Raw genomic sequence first — 19,337 nt, 5'->3', positions numbered from 1 at the left:
CTATTACCAACAGTGCAGTTCATGTCCATGACTTCAAAGTCAACAGTATTTCATCTCCATCCACACCGACCCTGTGCATACATTCTTTGACGGTGCACCAGTGGCACTTCTCCATAATGGGCAAGGTTGCTGTTTAGAGAAGCGCTTGACACGCAGAGAGTTGGCACTGGAGCAGCATAGAGATCTGGAGGGAGAGTATTTGGTGAGAGCCTATTGTAGATACCGTGGTCCCCAGCCCCAGAAAGCCTTATGGATGATGCAGAGGGATTTGAATGTAATCCTTGCAGCAACCAGGAGCAAGTGGAGACATTTTAGGGCTGGAGAGATGTGGTCCCCGGGGTTGAGGCCAAGGATAAGTCTTGCAGCTCATTGGATTTTATCCAGTGAGCCATGTAAAAAGGGGGCATTTTGCTTCCCCAACCTTGCATGGCCCATTGGGGATGCTGGCTGATGTACTGCATGTGTCTATGTATGAGGGAGGGCCTGCTGCGCCTCCTACCAAATACAAAGGGAGATGGGCTCTTAGTCATCAGCGCTCCGGCTCTTGGGTTCATTTGCACGAACCAGGAAGCGCTCTTTGTTTCTTTTTTATGCTACGCAGGAGCTGTAGCACTGGGAGAAAACATCAGGACCAGGGCAGAAGGTACTTTAATTTAAATTGTGTATGTCATTGTGTGTGCTTGCGTTTTAAAATTATTCCCAGGGTGGTGGGGAGGAAGATCCCCTGCCACCCCAAACACCTCATGATTGGTTTGGGCTCCCTTGCTACACTCCATCACACTGGCATATTTGGGGGAAATATTTACACCCCTCCAATTTAGTACACAATTTTATCAACACTAGTGCTATAAAGCATGGAAATAAGCAGTCTAGAAAAAAAACTATATTGGTTATATTTTCTTTCCATGGCCTGTACACACCACCTTTGTATGATGCTTCAAATAAAAGTATTGTAAAGAGAACATTCATTTATTGCCCCGGTGACAAAGCAATGTTGATAGTGGGTATTGAAGTCTTTTGTGGCAGTACTTTTGAAAGCAGAGGTGTTTTGTGGTGGCGTGTGGAGTCATGTAGTCATTAATGTGGGCAGATCACTCATTAGCCACATCTGCACATCTCTTTTTCACCTACAGGACAGCCAGTTCTGTTAGGTTATTGATGCTGGAGTGCGGGGATGATTTTGTTCTCACACTATTGATAACATGTTGAAGCCCAGGGCCAAATCAGTTTTTCTTCTGGCTTGTTAATAACGTGTACTACAGAATTGAAAGCACAAATAGCAATAAAGACTAGAAGTACACCTCAAAATGCCCATTTGTTCCCCCACATACTTACTATGAATGTCTGAGGGGGGTCGTAAATTCACCACGTGCCCCGCCCGGCTACCCCACACAAACAATCCGCCCCCGGGAGATAGCTTGTAAGGTACATTTGGCCCTCTGGCAAAACTAGTTGTGCACCCCTGCGCTAGGCTATCCGGCCTAACAGTGGCCTTGTGCTTCGTATTGTAAAAACTCTGTTTGTTATCCCTGTAAATAAAGCCCACGCTAATAGCTGATCGTGTCCAGTGATCATCGGACCACTACAGTATGGTGTCAGTCTTACTGCAGTTTTATCCGAAATATTCGATACAGACATTGAAGGATTAGGATGGAAGGCCATAAATGCTGCGATACTGTTTTGTGTGCTGCTGATGTGGAAAATAAAGATGGGATTACAAAAGTTGATATAATAATATTTATAGGAAAACTCGTAAACATGAATTATAGAGATAGTCAAGTATTTGGGTAAAGAGATGTACATATGTTTACATTTTTTGGAATGACAGAACTGTTTTATACAATAAATTGAATGATTTCCATTCATATTAATGCTTTACAATTGCAAGCTTTGAAATCTGTGCAATGTCTGGCCCACAAACATTTCCGAAAGTTACTTAGAAAGCTTGGGTTTCTAAGTAACTCGGGGTGAAAGGGTCTGGGTGGGGCACGAGTCGATGCGACGATGAGCAATACACTGTCTGTGCATGCGACAAGTGGGAACACGAAACGACACATCCCAGCATGCTGAGAGCCACAGAGGTCAGGTGACATGCAGTTCCGCGAGTCATGTGCACTTCTGCAGAAACAGCACTCTGCATCAAACCAGTTGCTCCTCCAACAGCTTCCCGGGGAGAAGAGCGGGAGCGCGCCGAGTGAGGCAGATAGCTCTGGGAAGCCCTGAAGCCGGCAGCGCAAGGCCTGAACGGGCAGGTGAGTCCGCAAATGGAACGGCGAACACAGAGACAGGGGAGTCCGCGGCAAGAAAGGACGGGGCACTGCTTGCCGGGAGAAACGAGGAATTGACAGCAGAGCCGGCACATGCACCTCCATTCAGGTGGTGTTCTGGCGTCTGCAGGTAGGGGAGCGGCCGAGCAGGCAGGAGCCGGCAGTAGTGTAGAGAAGACACTGTAGTCCCGGAGTGTAGCATTTGGACTGGCAGCGCGGCCAGGATGTAATGAAAAAGCCAGCCCTAGTGTTGAAGGCTGAGCGTGGCGCTTCGCGAACCACTGGAGTTGTGCAATAGGAAGATGCGTTCAGACTGGTGGGGCGCCATATGGTTAGATTGATTGGTAGAATGAGGCGAAGTAACTTAACAGGATGTTTATTACACCCGATTAGCACACGAAGGTTGTTATTGACATCCTCTCAGCCAATCATAATGTTTAGAGCATGCAAGTGATTAGAGCCCACACAGGTACACTGAGTTCTCAATTCTGCATATATCTTCCGTGAATTGATTATGCAATCCTGGTTTAGTCCTTGCATTCTGGTACTTGTAATGTTGCTTTTCCCATTTTATTTATAGCACTAGACGGTAACTGACATAGCATTCCTGGTGCTCTTGTCTTGGTATTCAGATTTGCATGCTGTTTTTTGCCATTGTATGAAAATTGTCAGTTCATGCATACCATACACACATTCTGGATTGGTACGCATTTCAACAATAGTGTATTTTGATAACCTGATTTATGCGAGCATGAACAACTTGGATGACATGGCAAGAACATGTTTGCCTATCCCTTACCTGTGCCTGACAGTCTAGTTATGTTATGGAGCTTCCATACTGTGCCAAATCACCACCGTGGTGTACCGGCAGATAATGTGCACGATTCAGGGTCGGACTGGGACAAGAAATGGGCCCGGACACCTCAAAAAAAGTGTCCCTCAAACCCTCATCCGTGAATCAGGTCAATTCACAATTTTACAGAAAATGCTACTTATGGAGGGTTAATGGTGTTTGTTGCATGTAATGTTTTGTGTAAACACTTGAGAAAACGAGTAACATTCATTTTCCATGGCCCTGGCATTTATTTAAATGTTTGTTTGCCAAATCACTGTACCTGGCACATATTTACATACAATCATTCACAACCGAAGCAGTTGGTACTCACTTATCAATCTCTGATTAATGAAAGACTGAGTTGGCTTTGCCAGGATTTTAACCTGCTACCTGCAGATCATGCATAGCAAGCACTCAACCTGCTGGTCTGTATTACTGGAGTAAGCCTCGAGGAGCAAGCAGTTCCTTCCTTCTTCCCTGCCATCATCCATCACTCCCTTATCCCTCCCTTCCTCTTGATTTTCTTTTTTCTTTTGTTCCTTTTTTCTTGCTTCCCCTTCCATTCTTTCTACTATATTTCATGGGCACCTTTCCTTCCTCTCTCACATTGTTTCCTTCCTGTCTCCCTAGCATCTTTCCTCTTAACGTTTCCCCCATCCTTCTACCCTCCTTGTTTTTGTCTCTTCTACCATTCCTCCTTATTTCTTTCCTTCCTCACTCTCTGTAATTCCTACCCCATTGTTATATTGGAAAATAGCAGTTGAAGCTAAATTATTGTGCATGGGTCAACAGGCGAGATTGCACTCAAGTAGAGTGCAATGATGGGCTCTGCAGCATTCTTGAATCACAGCTGATACCAAAGGGCAGCTTCATCACCAAGCCCTTAGTCGAGACAGCATGATAGTTTGATAAATCCATGTTCAGACAGAAGCATTTAATCTAAGCATAGCATGCATGAACCCCACATCTGGGTCTGTCTAGGTATAGATCTCTCACGGGATCAGGGGCCGGGGTTTACAATGCTTGTATGTTTTGTCTAGTCCTGCGGGTAAAGTGCCAGGAAATGGTGATGTCTGCATGCATGCAGTTTCAGCTACGACTTAACAATTCCACATTTCACCACAACCATGGTGCCACCACATACCTCATGCCGCCCAGACAATCCCCATAATACGGTTACCACATCCCCAATTCTACAGTGTGAGAACCATCCCTCTTAAATCAGGGTAATGCACCTAAACTACAGAGGTGCGATTGCTGGCTGGAAAATTAGGAAAACCTGTCCTCAGCGCAGCACGTTATGCTCATACCAGTATGACACAGCGTGCTGCAGAACTGGCACTAGTGATAACCTGGCTTTAGATCGCTGTATTTAGACTTAAGTGATGTGAGAAGCTCTAACTTTCCACAACGTCCTGTTTCTGTTCAAAACCATGAGCAAACATGCCCTACACCAGAAGACACGTGTTCAAAGGAAACATGGTACAATAAACCTTATGTCCCTCGGCCTCCCTCCCAGGCACACAAATGGCCCAAAAAAACAGACCGTGATGCAACTTTAGAAAGGGTCCTTAATGCAGCCACTCAATCTGAACCATACACAGCCTCTGGGAGGTCCCTTACTGAGGGGCCTGTAACAAAACTCCCAATGCACAGGGAAGCATGGAGAAAACATTGTTTCATATCATTTTGTGTATTGGGGTTCAGCTGTGCAAGTGCACAGGCACAATAAAAGGTGGGATCTGTACATTCAACCATACACCCAATATATATTAAAGCAGGCTGTTTGGAATAAGGGCTAGCGTTTAGATGCCAAAGACGGTGACTAACGTTGGAATAAACAAAACTGAGCTTTTAAGAGAGAATAATGATCGTATGCCTCAGGTATCAGCAAATGCAACCGTCTGCCAGCACAAATGTTCTTTTTATTTCACCCACCCTTGACCTGCAAAGGGAAGGAGGAAGCAGTGTGCAAGTCATTCTGGTAAATAGTTTTTTTTTTAAATTAAATTAGTTTTGCTGGTTACCTTAATCCCCATATTCTGGATATATAGTACATTCTGAAATACAATCCTCGGGCTTACAGAACGCGACAGCTGTATGCTGCAAATTTTGGAAGCAAGGTCAAACACTAAGCTCCAAAGCCAACAACTTAGACTGAGAGTGAAAGGACCACGCTATGACAAAATATAGTGCAAACTTTATACCTGATGCAGAAGTACAATTGATTGTCTGTGTCCTATAATTGTACACTGGAACTTAGGAAATCAGCTCTTACAAGAAGCACTGTGCATTGGACACTCCTAGTCAATGGGCATGCACAAAATACACATACATGCAGCAACATTTACTACAGTTTAATGGAAATTTCCATTTCTGTAAACAAAAATTATGAAGCTTGGCATGGCCTGTAGCGGTTTGTCCTTGTCGATAGACATTTTTAGAAGATAAGAGCTTTCGCTCATGGGTTAAAAAGAGACGTGTGGCGTGGATGCAGTTTTTCAGTCTTATGGAGCTTTCACAGAAGCTCGATCATGACCTGATAAGTGTGCCATAAATGCATACAATCTCACTGCATGAAGGAGCCAGCAGGTATGATAACATAGACCCAGGGCAGCCCAGGTCGAAACAAACATAGAGCTTCCTGCATATATTTATTGTGACACTGGAGCCACCTAAATATTGTTTCGTGACCACTCCCTCCCAGGCCCACCCAATTTAAACCTTTACAATTAACCGCCTTCACCGTGCTTTTTTAACACTGACACACTGAGTAGCATCAAATGCCTTTACCACTGGGTAGCACTGAGTGTTTTCACCACAGAACACCATCACATTCACATGCCTTTTAACACAAAGCAGCACTGACAAGAGTTTAGCACATTTGACAGCAGCGTAAACCTCTCTTTCGCTGAGTGGCATCACAGAGCAGCATTAATGTTCTATACATTAGGCTGCACATTTGGTAACTCTGTCCTGACTTTGCCGCAGCAGATGACCACTTCTGAACCAGTCCCGCCTGATTCGCCTAAACTGTAGTCAGACCTCCTCCATTTGTGGAGCCCTCCCACTGAGTAACAACCCAAAGAAGCGAGGGCCCAGGCTATCTTAAAATGCATAGACAAGTGCAGACTGTCGCGGACTTGCGACCAGAAACCCAGTGCCCACTAGCGAGCATCAGTAGGGCTGCCTCCAACAAACCAACTGAGCTACACCATAAACACCTTATGCACACAGATGAGCAACATGGACAGCCAGGTCCCTAACACCCCCTGGGACCACATTATGAGAAATCTGATTCAATTAAATACTTGGGGCCAGACCCGATAGAATATGGAGGGTGGAGATAGGAAGATAAAGGTTAAAGGGGAATGGGAATTTGGAGCAGGTCGACGCTTCAATTAGTAGAATGAAAGACTGCACAATGATACTATTTCCGAAAACCTCACATCAACCAGTATACCTAGGCCCTGCATGCGCCACCAGGACAGGAGCTTTCACCTTTCCCTGTACCCGGTCTGTCCAGGGAAGCTCTTCCATGTGGGCCGAGTCCACACTAATTTAAGTGTGTGGTTCTGGCATTCATTCAAATTGGCAATCTTCCACATACATTTATGTACACCGGGTCATTTTAGGATTCAGTGTTCCCCTCTCCCATGGTGCAATTTTGTAAGGACTAGGACTACTACAAAGGCCGGCCCTCCACCGCTGTCTAGCCCGCACTGAGCCAGGTGTTGCAAGCAATGACCCACGCAGACCACGACACGCCTCGCTTACGCATCAGCTCCGGATACAGCGCCAGGAACACCATTGAGTTTGTCATCTCATACTCCCATCACCATATGCAATCGATGGGAGGGATGCTGCTGCCTACAACAGATGTTTCAGAAAACCTGATCTTCATTCAAAAGTCACTCATTTAGTCTGATTGGAAATGTGATTTTGTTTTTGTCTGTGCTCAAACATCCCCTTGTGGTTTGAGTTGCATGGTTTCTTAGTCATGCTGACACGATTGCACAGCCGTGACATACACACGCACTGAGTGGCAGTGCTCTGGCCCTTTCTTGACTAACAGAGATAGAAACAATTAATTACAGACACTTCACTTGACTGTTCTCGTTCAGAGTGACTGCCTCTTCTCCGACTCCCGACCCTCGCTGCCCCATTCAATTTTATGATTTTATTACTTACTGTGTGTAACCCACGTGCACAAATTCTGTCTCCAGAGACTCTCCATTGCAGTTTATGGCTGGGCCAGGCAGCTTGAATAAGCCTCGCGTCATTGTTGGGTGTGCTTTTCTTGAGGCCTACTCCCTCCTCTGTCATCAACACGTCCTTTTGAATATCTGCGCATTGTGCTGTGTGTGGCACCCAGCAACACACCAATAGGCATTATGGCCTACCCGTCTTCAGCATTATTAGCTGCCACTGCCAGACTGTTACATATCAACAGGCCCCCTGACCTTGCCCTGAGAAGACAAGGCTCAAGAGTCATACCCGTGTCAGCCCCGCCCTGCCCCCCACCCAGGCAGGCAAAAGCAAACTTGATGTAGAGCCCACTCCCCACAACATGAATTGTTGGTGTTTTCAAAGAGAACGTGAAGCTGCCTGCTTGGCGCCAAGCCGGTGGATGGCTGGTGTGCTGGCAGCCCCACGACTCATGCTATTGATGCATCATCAAAGCAAAGTTTCTTTGATGATGTTCTCCGACTGTCACTGTGTGCATTCTAATTATAAATAAATCTGTTTGCTGCTGTGCGTCAAGCTGGCGGCAGGCAGTGTCAGGCAACATAATGAGTACACCTTCAGTTACAAAAATCTAGCCCAGCTCCATGGATAATAATGTGGCTCATAAAACCGGCCCCAGGGCCATCCAAAGTCCATTTTGATTTGGCCAGTGGCAGAATGGCAGATAGGCCAGTCCACCCTTGTCATGATTGTAGTGTTGGCTTTATCAATTGCTAGTGCTGGATGCTTCTCTGGCCAAGCAGAGCTGATACTCTGTGGAAGGCTGACCGGTGCTCTAGGTCTGCGAGTCGGTGGAGGTTTCAATGGACGATTGTAATAAACGGGGCCCCTTCCAGTTGACTACCACTTGGGCGCCATGATGAATTTGTGTCACGGGTACAATAACTTGATATGGTGGAATATCTGGCATCACAAAAGGAATGAGAGTACCAGAATAGCATAACATTCAATTTACATTGCTCGGCAGTCTAAACAAATTAGAGATTTATCATTACAAATGCAACAAAGGAGTGACAGAATGAGTATGTGTTTATTAGGATAAGAAGCGCGTAAACAAGCAATGGCAAATTGCTGCATGAAAGCTGGGGGTATTTATTTATTTGCAAAAGCGCACAACATGATGGGGGTAGGGTACCCACCAGAGTTGGGTGGGGTACAGTGGGTGCATGGGGATAGACCTTTTGGGGTAGTGTGGGTGGGGTAAAGAGTGGGGGGTTGCGTGGGTAGGTGGGGGTCAAGAATTTGGGGGTAGGGTGAGTGGGGGTAGAGAGTGGCAGTTCGGTGGGGATAGGGTGGGTGGTGGTGGAGAGTGTGGGGGTATAGAGAGTGGGTGTGTGGGGCTAGAGAGGTTGGGTGAGGGTAGGGTGGGGGGTATCGATTGAAATCATAGATATACAAAACCCTTAGGCACTTGTCAAAGTACTGCACGTGGAGTTATGCTTTAGATGCTCCCGCAGAGCTGGGAACAACCGTTAAGTTGTTGCAGTTTGAACTAGCAATGGAAGCGCTGCTGCCCATGCTTGTTCCGATGAGTGAACTGCCTCGCACAATCTAGCATCTAAGGTGCACGCACGCTGGAGTGGAACTGCATAAGTTGTTACTTTGTAAATCATGGTGCAAAGTCCGGTCCTCTGGTGGGGACTTGCTGGAGCTTCAGCAAGAGTGTGTGTGACTGACAGTGATTGAGGGCGGCAGAAGCCAAGTGTTCTCCCTTTCATGTACATAAGCACAACTATAAGCGCACAAAAGAGAAGCCAAATAGATGGTGTTTCCGGGTCCGGAGGCAGGACTTTCTCAGAAACAACTAATTAATTTAATGAGGTTCTTGCTGCCTGCCAATAGAAACTTTCAGGGTCCAGAGGCGGGACTTTCTCAGGAGCAACCAATGAATTGAATGAGTTTCATGCCGCTTGCTGATATACTCGGCACTGGTAACCCAATGATAGTTACTAAAGTAGGGCTTCCTCCTTGCTGGCAGCAAGTGAATCAACAACAGCGGGCCAAGCTTTCTTTGATACCGAGCTTGCCAATTGTGCTTTGTGATGGGCAGGCGACTGTGCTTTGTAACAAAGAGCCGCATTACAGATGTGGTGGTGACGATCGCGCTGGGGATGCCGGCAACAGCGCAAAGCTGCAAATGGCTATGGCTGCAGCTTCAGCTTGGCTTGAAAAGGGATCACTACGCAGTGGACATAGTCCAACATAAATTTAACTAACAGAAAGGATTGGTGCAAACAAAACAAAATATAATGGCCATATAGTTTTGTGCATTTATTTTACTCCAACTTCGGAGCACCACACAGCTCCCCGGCAAAAGCAGAAGGCTGGCAGACGTGAGCGAGAGGATGAAGGCCCATCTGGTGCTATAGCCATTTACTCGCTGAGCGTCAATGTTGCCATGACAACCCCATACAAAGTTCGAATTCCTCCTCCTTTCTTTACAGTAACAATGTTTTTGCATATTTGCAGCTTATGCCACAAAGCACCAAAACCAAAATGTGTGGAGAGCAAGATAAACATAACAACCAGAACCTGAGATTCTGAGGAAAAAAAAAAGAAGAGAAAGGCAGAGTGAAGTGGCGTGGAGGTCGAAGCCTTGGAGTGGGCATTTATCTAGGCGGTGAGAAGCTACGTGTATTCTTCAAAAGTGGGCCTACGCTGCAATGGAGAATTTGCAAGCCCTCTAAACGAGAGAAGCAGCCAAAGACTCCCAACAGCACCAAGATGCTGGCTGAGGCACGGAATGGAATACACATGGAATCCAGTAGTTTTGAAACAGCAGAGGGTTCTTGAAAAAAATGGGCTTCGTATTCTGATAAGATGACAATTCAGAGTTGCACAAGCGTGCCAGTCAGCAGAGTTGGATGTAAATTAAGGGCATTTAAAAAGACACATTCAATCATTCAATGATAAAATAAATTGCTGGCTGTCTGAACAGCAAGCACAGATTGTAATGTTTTGAGAAACTGGATCTAAAGAAAAATCATTTGGACAATTGACAATTAGGAATCGCAGTTATTGTTGAGATTTAGGCCAAGATACGCTAGTGACCAGAGTCCATAAGTTTTAACCAGTTGTAACGTGAATGAATAATGCATAATTTCGCCAATCCAAGGTTCTCTTTCAACAGAGTTTACCTGCATCTATTTTAACATTTAGAATTATGTCTTGAGAGAAGGCGTTCTGGGAAGGGTAAAATGATCTTCATTTCTCGGTTGAAAAACCCTAAAAAAAGAAAGAAATGTGAATTAACAGGCGGCGGTTTGAACCTAAGAACACGCCATTACATTTAAAACCCCTACATTATTGTAGCATCAAAAAGACATTTCTATAACTTCCTCAGTGGAAATTAAATGATATTGCTGTCTCCACCTGCAACATTTGTCTCTCTAGAAAGCTATTTGTATCTTCCCCCAAATCAGCTCCACACTTAATAAGATGTAGTCTTAGTTATAACCATAACATTCACCTAAAGTCCACATTTAAAAGAAGTGTTCTATTTCATATTTACATTCAATTTCCACTCTCCCTTTCCAAAACTAAATGCTTTTGGAATAAACACATTAACATTTTTCTATTATATTCCAATAATATGTTTGATCAGAAATTAACCTAATTACAGTCCAAACCAAAATGTACTACATTCCTACATTATATATAGAACAGCATTACTGCAATAAGTGTTAAGTCTAACCAAATGTTCATATCACTTATTAAGGAAATGTTTTCGAATTCATATTTCTCACATTTTGTGTATCACAAAACCACATAAGATCTAGTTCTGAATTCAGCCACACTCCTATGTGGGAACCAAGTGATGTGAATATGTGCCTATAACGGTCCGTTATCCAAGTAACGTTTCTCTGATACCATACCTGCTTTGATATTGGACAAAATCGAGTGTTTTTGAAGAATTTTGCAATAGTTATGTGAACAGACTGGTCGATAGAACTGCCGCCTATCATTGAACTATTTTGTGTTGCTTCGATAGAAGCAATAGTAGTGTATCTAGAATGAATAGTATCTTGTATAGTATAATTTATGCCTAGAATTGATTATGGAAATTAATGCTTGCGAGTGTACTAGAGAGGTTCATGTGGGCAGATACACATTTTGATTTACTGCCAAATTGTTTTTGAACCTCTAACATTGTGCCGTTTTCCTTGGTGTAAAGCTGGAGATCACCTTTGTTTGAATGTAATCTTAATTCTATTCAACACATTTTGAGTTTTGCTTAAAAACTGCCTGTTCATTTCCCAGAAGTGTGGGGTGGGCCGACATGAAATGAGTGATTTCGCCTTAATGAGAGCTCACAATTTAAGTGTAAAACATAGACACAAATAGTTTTACAAACCGGCACAACAACTTAAATGATGCCCAGTTCAACAAGTGGGTCTAGCACCTATCGAGTGGAACATCTGCAAGCACTGCGTCAAGAACAGGTGTGTACATGACCTAAACATATTCCACTGGTGACAGTGGGAATAGAGAATTCGTGACACACCCTCCTAAGAGACCACCATTATGTTTTGAGTTCGGAAATCGAAGTCCAATGTTTTTCTTTGCTCCTTCACTTGTTTCAGCTGTTCTGTTTACTGTTTTTAACATTATCCAATATTTGAGGTGTTCTACAAAGGTGCTATTGAAAGTATGCGTGTGTTTTTCATTTGCACAAGTGTACATATGATGTGATCATCCAGTTTAAAGGAGGTAGTTTGGGTTTTCCCATGATTTCTGCAGAGATGACACAGAGTACTTTTGTGTGTAGCCCTTCGGTAATGCTGACATTGTTCATGTCCCCGTTAATATTACCAGGAAATCCTCTGTTTTCTTTAAAAAACAAAAGGGGGCAAAAAAAAATCTGATAGATCCCTGATCTGGGGCATGGTGAGGGCCTTTAAAAATGTTGGTGTGTGTTTTAATTGTAAAGAAGGAAACCTGTATGTGCTGATCTTGCACTTATTTATTATTAGTTTTGGCAGGAATACTAAATCTTGTTCCCACCCAACACAAATGTTTTTCAATTGGAGTCCCCGTGCTGGATTTTGGGTAAGTGTCTTATGGACCTCTACACAAGTGGGAAGGTGGATTGGGAAAATGGTACTCCTGTAGAAAAAAATAACGTTTGATATCTTATTCAGGAAACATTATACCAGGAAATTGTCAGTGGAGAAGTTTGTTTTATTGTCAATACCTCAAAAATTGTGTAAATGTATACAATGATGGTGGAAAAAGCCGACTGACTGAGCTTGCGCCATACTTTATCTTAAATTAGTTTGGACCCAGCATATGAAAGTTGAGAGAAAATTATAAAAACAATAAAGTGGCAATCATAAAACAGCAAGGATTAAAATGTCCTAATGCATCATAGAGTAATATTCGTGAAATGGTACCAAAGATGTATTTTTTTTTGTTTACATGTGACAATAATTAAATTACTATTCATCTTAAACTGCAGACGTTGAGCGGGCAGAAGTTCATATGTTGAAGAAAATATAAACCCTCCCTTTTTAAATTTCATTTTACATATTGGGCCTTTTTGAGGCCCACTAATTCAGTATAATATTTTTAGAGCTAAAGGAATATTTTAGATATAAAGCCATGCATCGTTAAGGATTTCAATCAGCCGACGCACACCTTGGTCTCGACCTAGTATGCAGCGCACAACAGAAATGCTTATTTTTTTATATTAGATTCAATATTGAGATGGTACACCACTCATATCACACCCCCTTTTCAAATACCCCGGGTCACAATGGACCATGAACCAGGCTGGTTTTTAAAATATAATATTTATTTTAAAATTCAAAAGAAATCATACACTTTTTTAATATGGGGCGGCAATTACCAGTGGGGTGATAATAACAATGAGAATGTGAGCAATGCACTGGCTTTAACTTACTAGTCGAACATATGTACAGCACAGCAGAATAGGAGCACTTTTGCATTAGGTAAAATAGCACTGAAGTTAGAATTTCCCCCTGCAATGTTCCTTCAACCCACAAATAATACATTCTGAGTGGATAAACAGAAGCAGCAGGTAATCGGGAATGCCAAATAGGAAACAGAATTCAAATCTGACCTTCCCTCCCCAAATAAGAGAGAAAAACAGATTTTAAACCCCTTGCAATGTTGATGAAATGACACTCGGAAATGGACAATTAAATAATGTGTGTGAAAAACCTTGAAGCAACTATAATTCCTTGCTAAAGCAACAATGCAAATACACTAACAATCACAAATAATGGATTACCAAAAAGCATACAGTTTGAAAATGAGTGGCAAAGTTTAAAATATGTTGCAGCCAATGACACATTTGGGTAATTTCAGGCGGGAATTACAAAGTTTCCAAACGGTTTTTAATAAAAACTGGTGAAATACACCATTGTAGTGGTTGGGGTGTAGCTGTAGATCACAGGTACAATATGGAAGTGAAAGTAAGTCTCTAGCTGGTAAATTGAGGGAGCTATGGAAGGTAGAATGAGGTTCGTTTTCTAGGAAAATGGAGCAGTGAAAAGAGGAATCGGTTTTAAAATTGAAAGGCAAATCTTACTTAAACTAGATTTAATGGCTAAGAAAAGAGGAACGCCACCCGTGAATATAAAAGTTACGGTGCAGTTGTAACCCTTCACGCAGTGTACCCCTTTTCTTAAGGGAACATTTATTTATTTAAACACAATATCGCTAAGGACTTAGGTTCTATGCAAGACAGAAATGAAGCGAAACGTGGCGCTAACACTAGGAATCCAGGGCCTGATTGCAAGAATGATTGTGACAGTTTGAACAAGGTGTCAGGATAAGGATAGGGTGACTTAGAGAGTGGGATAACGACAAAGACAAGATAGGCATGGGTTTAGGTGGGGTGGCAATTGATACTCATAGGCCACTTCTTAGTTTTTTTGATTTTTGACAGTCAACAGTCCTGGTCACTACACGGCAGTGCACCTGGCAAACTCTCTGGGCAGTTCTGGATTGGCAATTCTGGTCACTGGATACTTTTTACGCTCACCTGGCTCCCACAGGGGCGTCGGTCGGACCCGGACAGCTGCGGTCTCCACCCACGTGATGCGTAGTGCAGCGATGACTGACTGGATCTGCCCTCCTAATCTTGTCTGCTTAACCCGTAGAAATATTCTCCTGCAAGTGGAGAGATGGATTTAGCCACTTGTGGATTCAAGTGATGGCACCCCCACATTCCTCCCCAACTAATCACCTCCGAAAATGCCCTCACAGCAATCTCACCTTATATTCTTGAAAGATGAGCTCTCCATCCTGCGTGGATTTGCAGGGGCGCGTCGATTCCAGTTACTTCACTGGTTTGAAGGCTCGGGAGAGTTCCGGAGAGTATGGACTCTGAGGTTCCTGGTGAGGACCAGTAAGTATTAAGTTCATAGAGTTCAATATGTCCGATGTTCACTCTTGTTCCCCCCTTCCTTTCTTGTCTTGCAGCTGGCTCGTGAAAAGATGCTCTTGTGGCAGCTGGTGGCGCTCAGGTAAGAGTCTGTATTACCCGGCGCTGTCCGGTAAATGTTGCACGTGGAAAATGTGTGTTTTGTCTCTCTTTACAGATGCGGCACGTGAAAATATGGAGAGTCACAAAAGGATGCCTCCGGTGGTAAATCAGGTAAGTCTATGGTGGTAAGAATTATATTTGTTGGTTACCTCGGCTCACCTTGTGGTTTTCTTTTGTCTCCTAGGTGCCGAAATTCGGCGAAGAAATGATGGAGGCAGCGCCGACCCGAAGGGTGCTGTGAAGACTGGTGGAATGGCGCGGCGCTGCAGCTGGAGGTGCGGCGTGTGCAGAAATGATGTTCTTTACAGGTCCGGAGACGAGATGGACCCAGAATCAGGTGTGGAATAGAAATAAGTTTGTTTTCTAACCTTGTCCCTTTCTTTCCTCTTTGTTTTAGGAGCTCCGGATTCGAGGCAGGTGTGGCAGAAGACTGGATGCAGGCTGCAGGCACGGTAAGCGTTACGCTGCTGGATGCAGAATAACGCGAAGCGTGTGTTGCTGGTCGGGCGTGGTTTAAATAGCCTCAAAAGTAGTCCCAGGTAAGAAGTCCCTAGAACCACACCAGAGTAAAAAATAGTCCCTGTAGAAAAATAGTCCCTTTCAGGCTTCATGTTAGATTGGAGTCATTTGCAGCATGGTCTGCCTGTGGTAAGTAATGATTATGAGCCTGGCGCCTTGGGCGCCAGGACTGATTTCTACTATGAGCCTGGCGCCCAAGGCGCCAGGACTGAACCCAGATAGCCCCTAGCCGGGGCTGCTGAGGTTTTACTAAATTTCTAGATGCCTGCTCCCGAGGCTGATGGGCTTGGTCCGGATACCTGGGGGTAGGCATCATGACAATACTACAGGTCAGCTGGATGGCACAGGTACCTGCTGGATGCAGTTAGTGGGATCAGGATGCTTCCCAAAAACACCACAGCTTCCCCCTTTGATTATTTGGGGATGTTAGCGTCGTTCTCAGAATTGAGGCTCTGCTGGGAAGAGGATCAGCACTGCTTGAGTTTTGCAGTGGGCCCTGGAGTAGGGTCAGCAATGTTTTGGCCGCCTTGTAGTTGGGATCTGGAGTCTGGATGGATGGAACAGGACACCGGCGCAGGAAAATCGGGATTAGTGTCTGTCTAGAGTCTAGTCAGGGACTCTTATTTATAATGCCTAGTGACATCATCCAAGTGTATGACTGGGGCAGGCTTAACTAAACACACCCCAACATCAGGATTGGACAAGGGTGAGAGTCTCCGCCATGGCTCTCAGCTGGTTGGATTTCAGGAAAATTATGTCAGATTTATGATGTGAGTTTTACAATGTCCAAAAACCTCCCACAGTTACTTTTACTAAAATCTGATTTTGCCACAAACATACATTTATACAATTGCAATCTCTTAACAAATGATATACACAGGTTACATATTTTGTGCAGCACATTGCAGTCCAATCCTCCAGTCTGTGAGACCTTGTTTCACCCTTCTACCAGTTTTTCGTGCTTTTCAATGGGATTTATATTACTCAAAATGCTATAACTTTATACATGGATGTGGATGATCATGAGGGATGTATGTACAAAAATGTGCATTTGCAACATGGATGCTTTTCTTGTAATCCGCCATATTCTCCCATTTCTGTCTACAAGGGGTCAGTGAATTCTACCAAGTATTAAAAGAAAGCCCAAAAATTCACTTTCATACTGCGAAAATTCTACATTTTTACAAAGTCTTGCTGTTGAGACAAATGTCTTTAAAGTTTATTTATGAAACATTCTTTTGAAACAAAAGGCAGTCCAATGTCACTAGACCATTTTTTTTTCTTCCTTCAACTACAACCAACTGTCATTTCCTTCAAAGCAAGGTGGGGATTTCTCATCTTGATTGGAGGTTTTATGGCCCCTTCACACTTGCCCTGGGAGTCCCATTGTCAGTGGGTTTCTCTAGACTAGATTCTTTCCCACCCTGTAAGTATCAGTGGGGTGCTAGTCTCTGCTGATAGTTTATGGTGCGACTCCCTTCCCTTCCTCAGGGGGAAGATTCAGTGCTGACAACTGGAATAACTGGTTTTTGAGGGGTTCCAAATTCAGCCCATGTGTTTTAAAACCTGTATTTTCTTATTTTGGGTCCTGAATTAAAACAAACCTGAGAAAGAAAATAGCCCATGTCTGTATTTTCACCAGCAACAAAACCCTTTCACATTGGTAAATAAGCAGGTTTTCATTCAACAATTTATTTTTAAACAGGCCATTTTTTCATTCAGTCAGCAAAGACCCATTTTTCCACATGTGTTCAAAACTTAAAGAAAGAAATGCTAGCAATTTGGTTTGGCAGCTCCATCAGGTTCCCACACTGTCTTTGCAGCTATAGTCATTTTCTTGAAATCAGGAGTTTTGTCTGAAGCACAGATATAATGAAACTGACCTGAATCAGAGAGTTAGATTCTCTTTGAACTGCTGCTTTGGATACTTTTGTAAATAAACAAACGTGTGTTCCTGTGCGATTTAAATGTAAATTTCCTGGTTGATTTCTCTCAGAGTTGGTTTGACTGGGCCTGTCATTCAGGAATGATGCCTGGTTTTGTTGAGGCACAATGAACTATCCTGGCCATGGCAGGGCCTTTTTAATCACAGTAGTTTAAAACGGAAAAGATGGAATTAGCGTCAAAACCGCATTTTTAAAGGGTGGAAAAGTTTCCTTTTGAAGGGGGAATTTTGGGTTTCCAGCAAAGCAGTGCTGCCTTTTCACTTTATTCCATTTATATGTTTCAGAACACACTTGCACGCTCCTTCAGTGTGTCCCCTAGTTCCATCCTGCCTGAAATGGGCTTGGCAGGACGGTGCAGCCATCTTTTGTTGCTACCGAAAACAGTTTTGAGGTCCTGGTGCGCACAGGAGCCAGTGCAGCCAGGTTGCTGTTTCGTGCGCAAATGCAGCTTGGTGATGTGGGGAAATGCTGTTGAGTGGGTCAATATATCCCACAGCATGTACAGAAACACCTATGTGACATCACTGGATGCTCGCCTCCTGATCAAAGCCCTACAGTGGTTATTCAAATTAGATGGGAAGCTTGTTTTTTGCTTCATATGAAGGAAATATTGTATTTTAGAGCAGTGCAATTAGTTTTCTTTGGGCTACAGTTGGCTATTTTGCAATGGCTCATACAAGAATTGTCTGGCAGCATGGTCCAGGTCTGCTCTTTCCAGGTGGACACTTGTGTGGGGACATACTAATGGGAGCATGACTAGCAACACACTAAGCACAGCATTCACATGCAAGACCGAGGCTGAACATTGAAAAAATGAAATCCCAAAGTGTCCCAAGTCAAAAAGGAAGATCTTCGTGGAATCATCCGTTGTCTCCATCCAAAGCCATTCATGGCTAGTTCAGGGAGATCATCCTGAAGTATGCGTATAGGCCAAAATATTTAAATGAGATGACTCTAGAGTTATCACAGAAACTACTCCAGGATGAATTCTGATTACTTCCAGTGATGATCTTGTATACTCCAAGTTGACCCCATGGCAACTTCAGGATGGGTGGGAATTACTCCAGGATGACCCCCATGGCAATTTCAGGATGGGTGGGGATTACTCCAGCATACACCATAACAACTTCAGGATGGGTGAGGATTACTACAGGATCGATCCATGACAACTTTAGGATGGGTTTGGAATTGTGAATGATTATTGCAGACCACCTCAGGTGGAGTTATTTCACAATGCTTCCAAAAGATTAGGAAAAGGATTTTGATTACCCCAAGATGTATCCCTTGTGTGTAAGACGGGTGGTACTTCTATAGGGTGCGTCTAGTTAGACTTATGGATAGTGTACTGGAAAACCTCAAGGGAATTTGCAACCGTCACTTTACATCTTTGCCTTCTATGCTAGAGCACTCAAATGTTGTTAACTAAGCTCCCCGATTTAGTATACAAAACTACAAATCCACCCAACAATGTCACAAACCAACCTGTAAACTCCCTCATTTCAGTTCTCACCTCTAGCTAACATGGCATCACACTCCATAAACTCCCACTATTACAAATCACTGCACTAAAATGCACACCTTCAGTGGCCTAAGCAGAATCTGTTAAAGGTCTACCTGCATGACAGACTATCGACAGTCACTTCACCCAATATCGCTATGAGCAGCTAACAATTAGTTCGACCTTTCACCGCACCCAAGAAAACACTTGCTGACCCCACCAGAAATCATAGACAATACTCAATAGCACAAACATATGTACCATTTACAAATTACCTACCAACCTACAAATTCACCAGATCAACTGTATAGTTCTACACAAAAGAGCACTTGCATCTTCAGTGTCACACAGCAGCATGTGACTACAATTACGTTGTCAATTAGTAGCAGGGGCTGACGTATCAACCAAACTCGGTTGTGAGGATGATCCAATTCCATTGTTTTTAAAGACCGTAATCTGAATGATTGAGCAGGTATGTGGGCACCTGTAGGTGTCACTTCACTGTCTAAAC

General features: G+C 43.7%; 1 protein-coding gene across 3 annotated transcripts in view; it reads left to right on the top strand.

Moving 5' to 3' along the window:
* Positions 1-2,115: 2,115 nt before the first annotated feature.
* Positions 2,116-19,337, top strand: part of NPL (N-acetylneuraminate pyruvate lyase) — a 643,702-nt gene continuing 626,480 nt past the window's right edge. For 2 of the 3 annotated variants that reach the window (XM_069641412.1, XM_069641411.1), the window contains exon 1: positions 2,116-2,252. The gene's annotated coding sequence lies outside the window, so the exon portion shown is untranslated. The remainder of the gene's footprint in view (positions 2,253-19,337) is intronic. The other variant, XM_069641413.1, reaches the window with a different exon arrangement.

The sequence above is a fragment of the Ambystoma mexicanum genome, chromosome 1q (genome assembly GCF_040938575.1).
Source record: "Ambystoma mexicanum isolate Mex_15411 chromosome 1q, UKY_AmexF1_1, whole genome shotgun sequence".
Lineage (NCBI taxonomy): Eukaryota > Metazoa > Chordata > Amphibia > Caudata > Ambystomatidae > Ambystoma > Ambystoma mexicanum.
This window is presented reverse-complemented; position numbering and strand designations above follow the sequence as displayed.